The 12,400-nt window shown below is 50.5% G+C and overlaps 1 protein-coding gene across 3 annotated transcripts in view; it reads right to left on the minus strand.

Moving 5' to 3' along the window:
- The window catches only part of LOC144506360 (cyclin-dependent kinase-like 5), a 206,086-nt gene that overhangs the window by 84,934 nt on the left and 108,752 nt on the right, over nt 1-12,400 (minus strand). The window lies entirely within an intron of this gene.

Genomic DNA, 12,400 nt, shown 5'->3' on the forward strand with positions numbered 1-12,400 from the left:
GAGGAGGAGAAGCTGGAGGACAGGCCCGATTTTACCATTTTCATTCGAAGTGCTGAATCTGGGCACAATTCAGATCCGACTTGGAAACCTGTTCTCAGGCGCCCCCATACGCACTCAGCCTGAAAAAAAAATCGCAGGTCCGAATCGCACTGTGGGTGGGGCTTATCGCGCCCGAAACGATCGGAGCTCTAAACTGCGCATGCGCAGTTAGAAAAAAAATGGAAAATCGCGCCGCTGTCACATCGCTCCCAGGCCGCAAAACGCGGATAAAGTGGGCCCCCCCTCCCCACCCACCAGACAACAATCTGGCCTCTTCCGCCACCAGACGACAATTTGGCCTCACTCTGCCTCCCTCCTCCACCCCCCCCCCCCCCGCGAGCGATTTGTCCTCCCTCCCCCCATCCACCAGAGATACATCTGACCCGCCTTCTCCTCTCCCCGCCCTCCCCCACCAGAAAATGATTGAGCCTCCCTTCTCCCGCCACCCCCCCCCCCCCCCCCCCCCCCAGAAAATGATCGGGCCTCCTTTCTCCCACCCCCCCGCACCCCCCCCCACTAGAAAATGATCAGGCCAGCCTCCCTCCGCCCCCACGACCGATCTGAGTCAGAGATCCGTTGGAAGCTCTGAACTTACCTCTTCAGCAGCTGGAGCACCCGAAACAGACCTTTGCCGAGCAGGTCTGTTTTGCGCCGAATCTGGACGCGCGAACGCGATGGTAAAGGGGGAAATGCTGATAAAGTTGGGTGGGCAGTTCATTAATTCAATTTAAATGCATGCGAATCGGATCGCGGCCATTCCCGGGCCTCGGTAAAGTGGGCATCTGCGCAGACGCAGGCGCGGATTGCGTTAATGGCCTCACGCCCGACTTTACCATGTTTTCGTGCCAAAAACGGGCGCAACGCAATGGTAAAATCGGGCCCACCGTGTGCTGCGGATGTCTCCGTAAGGAGACAATGCAACACCTCTGCAACCTGTTGCAGGATCTGGCACCTAGAGGCAGTGGGGGGGCACCCACTCTCGGTGGCTGTCAAATTGACGGCCGCTCTGAACTTTTATGAGACTGGCTCCTTCCAAAGCCCTAGTGGAGATGTCTGTGGCATCTCCCAATCAGTTGTGCACATCTGTGTCAAGCAGGTCACAGAAGCCTGCATGTCTGGGCTGGGCAATACATCAAATTTAACCTGGACCCGTCAGGAAGCCCGGGCAGCAGGGTTCGCAGCCATTGCGGGATTGCCTAGCGTACAGGGGGCCATCGACTGCACACACGTCGCCCCCAAGGTCCCCCTACAGAATCCACGGAGAATCATCAACAGAAAGGGGTTCCACTCCCTGAATGTTCAACTAGTGTGCGACCATAAGATGAACATTATGCATGTCTGTGCAAGACATCCAGGTAGTGTGCACGACAGCTTCATTGTCAGGAGCTCGGACATCCCGGATCCATTTGAGGAGAAGCCCAGGCTGCGGGGGGTGGCTCGTCGGTGATATGGGTTACCCGCTTCGGACATGGCTGTTGATGCCTGTGCGGAGGCCTGTGACTGAGGCAGAGACCTGCTATATGTGGCCCGTGTAGCCATCCAAGCGATAGTGGAGAGGTGCATTGGGGTCCTCAAAATGTGATTCCGATGTCTGGACCGATCTGGTGGGGCCCTCCAATAGAGCCCAGTGATCTCTTCCCTCAGTGCTGTTGCTTGCACAATTTGGCTCTACAGAGAGGTGACATATTGGCGGAGGAGAAGGACGTGGAAGCTGACCAGCTGGGCATCGCTGGGGAGGATGACCAGCAGGAGGAGGAGGAAGAGGAGGAGGAGGAAGTGGAAGAGCATGCCGAGAACAGCAACCAGGCGCTGGAGGGCTGGCAGCTCAAATGAGGCATGCGAGGGCGTCAAGGGAGGCCCTTATCACCAGGCGGTTCTGTCGTTAGGAGTACGTGTCTGTGGGTTCCGTTCCATCCCCCCCCACCCAAAATTCCTTCTATCTCCTGCAACATTGTCACACCAGTGGTGGGCCTAGGTACTCTGTGGTAGCAAGTTTTTGGCAGGCAGGAGGGTGATGACGACTCGCTAAGCACCATTATGAGGATGCCCTGGTGCAAACTAGTCTGATTCCTATCTGAGCTCCGCATGCACGCTGGCACGTCTGTGTAGTGCGTAAGGAATCTGAAACCCCCCATACAGGACCCTGGGGCGGGTGGGGTGGGGTACTGGAGGGAATCACTCTTGGGATCTGGGGAACCAATGCCTTCCTTTCCTCAGTGACACAGCATTGAGGAGCCTCCCCAACTGACATCAACATGAAGCATCGTTCCGGCGATCATCAATGGAAGAGGATTCCTATTCGAGACAAATCTGAGACAAATTAGTCACAGGTGGGTGGTGAAAAAACATTTGATTGCAATAAGGGTTTAATTGCAATCAGACGTTCTAACATGAAAACTTGTGAACAGAAAACGTTAAGGTGCTTAAATATCTTTCTAACTAGTGCAGCCCTTCACCCGTGTCATCTCAGTGCAACTACAACTTCCTAACCTTACGTGGCCTACCACTACGTCTCAGTGACTCCCCAAAATGTAGTCGGAGGTTGAGGGGGCCAGCTGCCTACCTTGCCCCATTGCCTGTGATGTGCTTGGAAGGCGGTCTCTGGAGGCCCTGGACCTTGAGGGCCCTGGCCTGCTTCCAAGTGTCTGGGATGTTTCTACTATCACCCTCTTCGTCCCACTGCTCCTGAAATGCCCCGGTGTCAGGTAGGGGGGTAGCAGAAGATGTAGCCACAGCCACAGTCTCCTGGCGGGAAGGCCCCGGCATGGGCTCGAGCCCTTCCTCCTCTCTTGGGGTTCCTGCGGACCCCTGAGTCACTCCATAGGACGGCGTTGCTTCTGCAGTGACCTGGCACTGCCAATCCTGGAGGACCACCTGTGCCCTACCCATGGTGGTTGAGCTCTCTGCGATGGCCACTTGAGTCGGGGGCCATCTCTCAATGGCTGCAACAAGTGCCCTCTGAGACTGGGCCACATTCTCAAGGGCTGCTGCCGTAGCCCGCTGTGTCTCAGCGCTGTCCCGCTGGGTCTCCTGCAAGCTCTTGAGCCGCTCAGCCATGGCCGTAGAACCTTGAGAATCTCAGCTGTGGCCATTCATGGTGAGGATCCCCTGCCCTAGGCTTTCCACTGCAGACACCACCCTTGCAGTGCTGGCCTGGGAAGCATGCAAGACAGGCAATAGCTAGTCCACCTGAAAACTTTGGGACTCCTCCCAACAGCCTTGTAATTGGTCCAGTGGCCGTCAGCCCCTCCTGCATTCCCTGGCTCTGTTGCTGCATCTCCAGCAGCTGAAGGAGAAGTGATCTCAGAGGCCCAGCATGTAGCCTGGGGCCAGCTAAGTCCTCACCTCGTGCAGGCCTCTGCATGCCAGGGGCTTCGGACGTTCCATCGTCCACCTGATATACATTATCAGATGTGTCGTGCTCACCAGAGAGTGACCCAGAAGCCTCATCACTAACTGGACCCACCGACGTGTCAGTATCTGGGATGGTGAGTTGAGTGGCAGTTGATGCCAAAACGGTGCCACCCTCGGAGGTCCCTACACCATATCCTCCGAGGACTTGTTCAAGCTGTCTGGACCAGGATGGGCGGGAGCTGCAGTACGGGCCTGGAGTCCAGAAGGCCCCGGGGCGTCCGGATGTGTCCCTGCGACACAGGACACAATGGTAAGTGCAAGGGAGGGAGAGAAATCCGGAATGCCAAACACGTGATTCAGATTTCTTCACTGAACATAGAACAAAGCACCAAGAAAATTACATCACAAGAACAGACCCTTCGGTCCTCCAAGCCTGTAGCAACTAGGCTGCCCATCTGATTTGTAACTCCCTACCCTTCCAGGGACCATATACTTCTATTCCCATCCCATTCATGTAGCTGTAAAGACACCCTTAAAGGTCACTATCGTATCTGTGTCCGCGACCTCTACTCTGTGCAAATAAATATGCCTCGTACATCTCCTTTAAACCACGCACCCGAAACTCGTGCCCCTGAGAAGTTGCCTCAAAGTGAATGGAGGAATGACAGCAGCCCGACCATGCTATCATCTCTCCTTCTCTTGAGAGCTCCAGCTCCCCCTCCTCAAAGGGGGTGGGGACCCGAAGGTCTGGCTCACCATCCTGTCTTCACTCTCTCTCACAGGTGTTATGGGCGATCTTCTCCTGTGAATACAGAAGGAGCCATGACTCCTGCAGAGTATCAGGTGGTGGCCCTTAGAGGGAAAGTGCAGTGGGGCTCTTAGGGGGATAGGAAGGAGGTGCTTGGGGATCAGGGGCTGGAAACATGCAGGGTGCTGGGGATGGGATGATCTGGGGGAGATTTGGGGGAAGATGCAAGATGGGGTTCAGCACTCACCCTTGCTGCACGGATGAGGTCATTGACATTTTTCCGGCACTGCTTCCTGGTTCAGGGGGCCAGTGCCCTGACACTGACCGAGGTGGCGACTTCCTCCCAGGCCACATTTCCATCAGAGCCCCTGGGTCTGTGTCCTCCTGGAGGGAAGAGGATGTCCCACCTCCCCTTTGCTGCATCCAGCAGCCTCCTGAGGTCGCCTTCAGTTAATCGGGGGGTTGGTCATGCACACATTTTGTGCAGGAATGCCTGCCTGCCTGTCCATTCTTGAGTTGCCCCTCGCTAGGGCAGATCAGCTGCAGGCAGTTTGGCAGAGCATTCCAGCAAGTTACATGCAGTTTGCTTGTTAGCGTTGAGGGGAAGGCAAATGAGCACTTGCAGGTATGCTTATGTGCTGCCTGAGATCAGCAGGGGGGGAAGGGAGGTCCGCTGCCACTCTGCCCGAGATCAGCAGGGGGAGGAGGGAGGTCCGCTGCCATTCTGCCCGAGATCAGTGGGGGGGAAGGGGGGTCCGCTCCCACTCTGCCTGAGATTTGGGGGGGGGGGGGGGGGGGAGAGAAGAATCGGTCTAGGTAGTGGGGGGTGGGGGGATACAGGGGGTCGTTAATGTTGTGGGGGTGGGGCAATGTCTATGGGGCCCAGGGGGAGGCATTATCCAGCCCAGGGGGGATGTGGCAGGGGAGCATTATTCTATCATTTTTTGTCTGCACATGCACATTTGGAGGCGCCGATCGGAGCAGCAGGATTTCGGGTACGTTAAGCCCCGCCTACAGGCTTGTACAGTGCAATTCGAAATCGCTGATATTTTTTCAGGCAGAGTGCATATGGGGGTGCCCGAGAACGGGTCTAAAAGTCGGATCTGAAACACTCCCAGTTTCAAGTCCGCCCAGCACTAGAATCAAAATGGTAAAATAGGGCCCAATGTGTCCAGTCTTCTTTAGTGAGACACTAATATGGTAACTTAGCAGGAGGTGCAAATCAATTTCTACTAAATCTTTGCTCATCAGAATGGAGTTTGACAAAGGATTAAGCTTTTAATCAAAGCAAATTAAAAAAAGAATGTTAACTTTGTGACCTGCTTGCCAACAACAGGCAATCTTCTCTACATTAATCTTTTTATATGTAGAAGTGCCAATGTTAACTGGTCTAGCTGTGCCAATACTTGGCAAAGCTAAAAGTTGTATGCTGTGCTTACCTGCAAAGTAACAACACAGTCTGTGTCAATATTCCTATACGGTGTAGGTCAAGAGGTGACAAAGGAAAGCAAAATTTCTGTTACTCTGTCCCATTCAGGTGGCTATTGGGCTGGCAACAAGATACTTGGGAGCAGGTTGTCCAGAATTAATCTCAGACAGAAGTTTGGATGCGAGGTTGGAATGGGACTGTCAGAAGAATTTTCTAAAAATGGGGCAAAAATTTAAAATACTGCTTCTGTTTGAAGTATTTACATTAATGGAGGTCATCACATGGATAAGTACATGATCACACAAACAGACATGGAACTGAGCCATACAGATCAAAATGTTTAATCCCTCATCTGTGCTGAATGTGGTGTTTTTAACTGCGCAGTAATATGACACTTTCATTGGCCTCAAGGATCTGGACTTTGGGGGAAAAGGAACGGATAAATCAGCCTGCAACTCCACCCAATTGTTATCTATTGATTCCTGCTAGAAAGTGCATATGAACAAGATCAAGCTCAGCTGTGATATCTTTCACACTCCTCATATATCAAATAGCTTGTCAACACTCACTATGATTGACACAAAAAATACACCAAAATGCAATAAGCAACAATGATCCATATACCACTTGGAGTCTTGCCTTAAAGACATGAGGGAAAAATACAAACAGGAAAAATGAGAAGTCCAGTAATATGTTAATTTCATTTCAAACGAAGATCATGGCTCTAAAATCAGTACTCTTAGTAACCCTAATCCCTATAAATGTGTTTTTCATTGGAATCCATGGACAGAATCTTCCATTCTGGAGTAGAAGTTTGGTTGCAGGACCAGAAATGAATGTCACTTTTGCTGGTGAGCAAAGTGGCTTTCTCATGCAATTGCTTGGCAGTCAGCTAATTAGATACACGAGGCACACAGTGAATCCCGAGACACAGACTGACATGAAAACTGTTCACTCACGCATGGAAGCTCTGAGCTCACAATTGGTGGGGGAGAGAGAGAAGGTTGGAGCAGGGTTCCCTGAGCTCAAACTCCTCACTCCAGCTGTGGAGGCCACAGAATGATGGGGGAGGACCAGGGCCAAGAGTCCACTAACGGAGAGGCCTGCATCTCCGCAGAGTCTAGTGAGGATGCCTGCAATCTTGTTCTGACCAATGCACATACAAGATTAACGCAGCAAATTTAGTGGGAAAAGAGAATATGCTTAACCATAAGCACTATTAACCATATTATGAATATTGTCATGGCATTAGCATACAAACATTTGGCTTCCTTCATGGAGTTGGTGACAACCTCCATGGAGGCCTGGTCCAGCAGAGTACTCAGTGGCTGCTGGATATATGCTCTGGCCTGGACTCCATCATGCAAGGCATGGGTGTAGTGCAGCAATGGCTAGGTGAAGAGGGGATTAATAAGGCATCTCGACCTCCCCCACAGCTGCCTTCTCCTCAAGGAGTCAGGGAGGTGCCATCACGCAGGAAGGAGAATAGTGCCAGCAAGGCACTCCAAGGGTGCCCTGCTTCTCCACCCACCCTCAGCCAATAAACTCACCACCTCCAAAAGGTCAGGTTGAGGATGCACCTGAACCAGTGTAAGAGCCCCTCAGCGGGCCAGAGTACTCTAGGATTCGGACCACCAGGAGACAGCTATGACAGTTATCTCAGCCAATGAGTTATAGCAGTCAGCTGGCTGTCTCCACCTCAGTTGTGGATATCGTGGCTGCACCAAGGTATAGTAATAGAAAAAGAAAGATTAAGAAATTACAAGGACACAAGAGGTGGCACAAGTGTCTAATCACTGTATATATGAAACACCATTGTAAATCCGTTTAATTTCACTTTACTTATGCATGTTGTATTTTCATTATACTGCTAGGTTGTTGCAATGATCGTGTGCATTTAAGAATATTGCACATTGTTCCTGATCAGTCTCAGGTGATATGTACCTATGGATATACTATTTATTGTATCACAGTATCAGCAGATGCATCTCTGAGTAAACGGACATTTGCAGGAATGAACCGTGTAAAGTTGTTGTTTATCATTTATAATTGAGGCTTGGAACGCATCTGGCAACCCATGAAGTAGTGTTCACTTGATCCCTGAGGCTACCGTCTGAACAGTGTCTGCATCCAAGTCACTGCAGAAGTGTATCCCTGCCAAATTAACAGTGCCTGTGGCTTCCAAATGTAGCATGCATTTGGCTTGGCTGTGCCAAGGGTCTGCAGCATTTTTCCTTCTAGGTGTCAGTAGTCACAGGAATATGGAGTAACATGCTGGTAATGTTGTACTTCTGATGGCACCGATGCTACAATGTTGTCTGAGCATCACATTTTTCGCAAGTTGGATGTGTTTTATTCCAAATTGGCCCATACAGTAGTTTTAACGTGAAAACATAAACATTAATGCAGCCACCAGAATATATGAGCAATGAAATGAAACAAACGTTTGGCCCAATAGGGAAGATGTGGAGATGCCGGCGTTGGACTGGGGTAAACACAGTAAGAAGTCTTGGAGAACGCTTTACCCGAAGATCAGAGGCCGAATGCCCATGACCGCTACAACAACGGAAGAATGAACATCACTCGACAATCACCAGGCAAGAGTGTTCTCTTCCTGTGGGGGAGCACTTCAGCGGTCACGGGCATTTGGCCTCTGATCTTCGGGTAAGCGTTCTCCAAGGCAGCCTTCACGACACACGACAACACAGAGTCGCTGAGCAGAGACTGATAGCCAAGTTCTGCACACATGAGGACGGCCTCAACCATCTCCCCAATGTACCTTGCCTTCAAACAACCACACAACCTCAAACAGACCATTGTCCGCAGCAAACTACCCAGCCTTCAGGAGAACAGTGACCACGACACCACACAACCCTGCCACAGCAACCTCTGCAAGATGTGCCGGATCATCGACACGGATGCCATCATCTCACGTAAGAACACCATCCACCAGGTACATGGTTGCAACTCAGCCAACGTTGTCTACCTGATATGCTGCAGGAAAGGGTGTCCCAAGGCATCTGTAACCCCCACTACTTGCCTGGGCTTGCAAAATCTCACTAACTGTCCTTGCTGGAGGCAATACACATCTCTTTAACCTGTGCTTAACCCTCTCTCCACTCACATTGTCTGTACCTTTGAGACTTGATTACCTGTAAAGACTCGCATTCCAACCATTATTTTGTAAATTGAGTTTGTGTCTTTATATGCCCTGTTTGTAAACAGAACTCCCACTCACCTGATGAAGGGGCAGCGCTCCGAAAGCTAGTGGTTTGTGCTACCAAATAAACCTGTTGGACTTTAACCTGGTGTTGTGAGACTTCTTACTGTATTTACCCAATAGGGAACCCCAACCTCCCAGTCAACAGAAGATTACAACCTACAGTGTACTATAGACGTATTGGTACCTCACCCAGCCTGGAATCTGGTGGTAATAAGATTGGCACGGACCTGCCTGCCACGTCGCATCATCGTGCTGGCTTCTGCTGCCGCATCCACAACATCATCAGCAGCATCATCTTTCCCTTCCTCCTCATTAGAGTTAACATCTGGCTCCTCCATCTCACCCTCTGCAGATCTCACCCTCCATCTCACCGTCTGCACCCTCACCTTGGCTGAGCGAGGTTGTGCAGGGCACAGCAGATCACAATGATTTCAGGCACACTTTGTGGCTAGTAAAGTGCTTCATTCACCTCATTTGTCCAAACGGTGGAACCTCATTTTTATCATCCACTCTATTGTTGCCCTCATTGGGGCACAGACATTATACCTCTCCTTGGCACCACTTTGCAGGGTTCGCACTGGAGTTATTAGCCAGGTCCTCTGTGGGCTCCCCTGTCATCAACGTGCCAGCACTGCAGTCGACAAGGTGGAGCAAACATTTGTGGCACCTGAGAGTTGTTCAGGAAATAGGCATCGTGAGAGTTCACAGAATAGTGCGCACACACCTTAAGGGTTTGATTTATGTAATCACGTAACAGACACACATTCAAAGAGTGAAACCCCTTTCTGATGATGAATGTAGAAGGCTGATCCCGGGGAGCTTTTAGCACCACATGTGTGTAGTCAATTGCACTTTGTACTTGTGGGAATCCTGCACTTGCAGCAAATCCCACTGCTTTGACACCTGGCTCTCAGGGTCTGCACCAAAATTTACAAAACCATTTGATCTTCTGAAGAGGGCATCTGTCACTTCTTGGATGCAGTTGTACTTGGCAGACGCGAATATTCCACACCTGTCCTTAGTAAAGCCCTGGAAAGAGCCACTGCTGAAGAAGATCAATGATGTGGAGATGCCGGCGTTGGACTGGGGTAAACACAGTAAGAGTTTTAACAACATCAGGTTAAAGTCCAACAGGTTTATTTGGTAGCAAATGCCATTAGCTTTTGGAGCGCTGCTCCTTCGTCAGATGGAGTGGAAATCTGCTCTCAAACAGGGCACAGAGACACAAAATCAAGTTACAGAATCATCTCACGTGAGAACACCATCCACCAGGTACACGGTACCTACTCTTGCAACTCGGCCAACGTTGTCTACCTGATACGCTGCAGGAAAGGATGTCCCGAGGCATGGTACATTGGGGAAACCATGCAGACGCTATGACAACGGATGAATGAACACCGCTCGACAATCACCAGGCAAGACTGTTCTCTTCCTGTGGGGGAGCACTTCAGCGGTCACGGGCATTCAGCCACTGATCTTCGGGTAAGTGTTCTCCAAGGCGGCCTTCACGACACACGACAGCGCAGAGTCGCTGAGCAGAAACTGATAGCCAAGTTCCGCACACATGAGGACGGCCTAAACCGGGATCTTGGGTTTATGTCACACTATCAGTAACCCCCACAGCTTGCCTCCTGGACTTGCAGAATCTCACTGGCTGTCCTGTCTGAAGACAACACACATCTCTTTAACCTGTGCTTAATGCTCCCTCCACTCACATTGTCTGTATCTTTAAGACCTGGTTGGCTGTAGAGATTTGCATTCTAATCAGTATTCTGTAACTTGATTTTGTGTCTCTGTGCCCTGTTTGAGAGCAGATTTCCACTCCATCTGACGAAGGAGCAGCGCTCCGAAAGCTAATGGCATTTGCTACCCAAATAAACCTGTTGGGCTTTAACCTGGTGTTGTTAAAACTCTTACGAAGAAGTTCAATGCCATGATCGCTTTTAACACTACTGCCATTGGGTTGGCTTCCAGTCCCACACCTCATCATGGAGCCGCTGGCATATGAGTTACCGCATCTCACTACTTGATTCTCTGCTGCCCATTCCTGTTGATGTTCTGGCAATTGCTCTGCATGGCCTGGGCAACCCTCTAGTCAGTTCATTCATAAGTGCTGGATTCACTTGCCCCTTCATGTCTGCCTGAGGTTATCAATGAAAAAATTGCAGGAACTGATCTGGTCAGCATATTCTTTGAGGCTCTCCCTCTTGTCCTGATCATTTCTGCGCACTGGGAAGCCTTATACTTGGCATTAGGCAAATCCTGGCCTCCATCTTGATCAATTCCTTCCTTAAGTCTCCTCTTGTTGATGCAGCCAAGTACATGGACACGGGAGCATTGACATTCGAATTGGAAGCCATGACCGTGAACCTCTTATCACTACTGAGCTTCCATCCATCATCCTAGAGCCACAGTCCAACACACCCTTCAGGTAAGTTCCACTCACTGCTTTATCAACCATGAACATTTATTGGTATCCTTGAAGTTTCCAACCAGCACTGTGCCTACCCACATGGTTAACCTTTAACAAGCCATTTATCATTCTATGCACTCCCTCTGTTCTCCTTGAGCTTCCTTCAGTTGCCCTCGAGTCTCAGGATCTCAGGAACACCATTCCTGGTATGTCCCTTGCTCTTCCCACAGTCATTCTAGACTTCCCTAAAATCCTACAGTGCAGTTGGAGGCCATTCAGCCGGTCATTTCTACACCAACCACAACTCCACCCAGGCCCTATCCCCATAACCCCATGCATTTACCCTAGCTAGTCCCCCTGACATTAGGGAGCAATTTGGCATGGCCAATCCACTTAATTCACACATCTTTCGACTGTGGGAGGAAACCGGAGTACCTGGAGGAATCCCACACAGACACAGGGAGAATGAGCAAACTCCACACAGACAGTGACCCAAGTTGGGAATCGAACCTGGGTCCCTGGCGTTGTGAGGCAGCAGTGCTAACCATTGTGCCACCGTGCCGCATCTCCAGACTTCTAACACGAGGTTCTCTGCATGATCCAGTATCCTCCCTGTGACCACTCCCCCCCTTTGTCCATGGTGCTGCAAACTCTCCCTCCTTTCCTCCATGCCTCGGTCAGCAGAAACTGTTCTTTAGCTCATACTCTCCTCCAGCTCCCAATCTTGCTGAGATCTGCCTGGAAGGAAATCCAATGGTTAGGAATCAATGCTACTATGTTGGGAGCGTGACCATAGAAAGAAGACACTTGTGCATGGTTCTTATCCAGTTGACCCATGATTATTAGGTTGTGCTTTAGGTGGCTAACTGGGCTCACCTTTAACTTCACCCACCCATAAAGATCCTCCTACCACTTCAAGGGATTGCAATTTCACAGTGACTGCTTTTTCTAGCCGAGACTAAAAAAAGTACAAGTCACCTTTCAAATGCACTTCATCTTCTACCCTCCTCTGTCACCCACCAAACCCCCCAAAACCCTAGACTCACCCAACATAAAAATTTCTCTCGCATTATTCTTTCCTCTGAGCCTACATCCATTAACCTCCCAATGATCATACTAACCCCTTTGGTTATCCACATCAATTGTTTTCTCCGTTTCCATGAACTCCATGGGACCATCCGCCACTGCAACATT

This window comes from Mustelus asterias, chromosome 17 (assembly GCF_964213995.1).
Source record: "Mustelus asterias chromosome 17, sMusAst1.hap1.1, whole genome shotgun sequence".
Taxonomy (NCBI): Eukaryota; Metazoa; Chordata; class Chondrichthyes; order Carcharhiniformes; family Triakidae; genus Mustelus; species Mustelus asterias.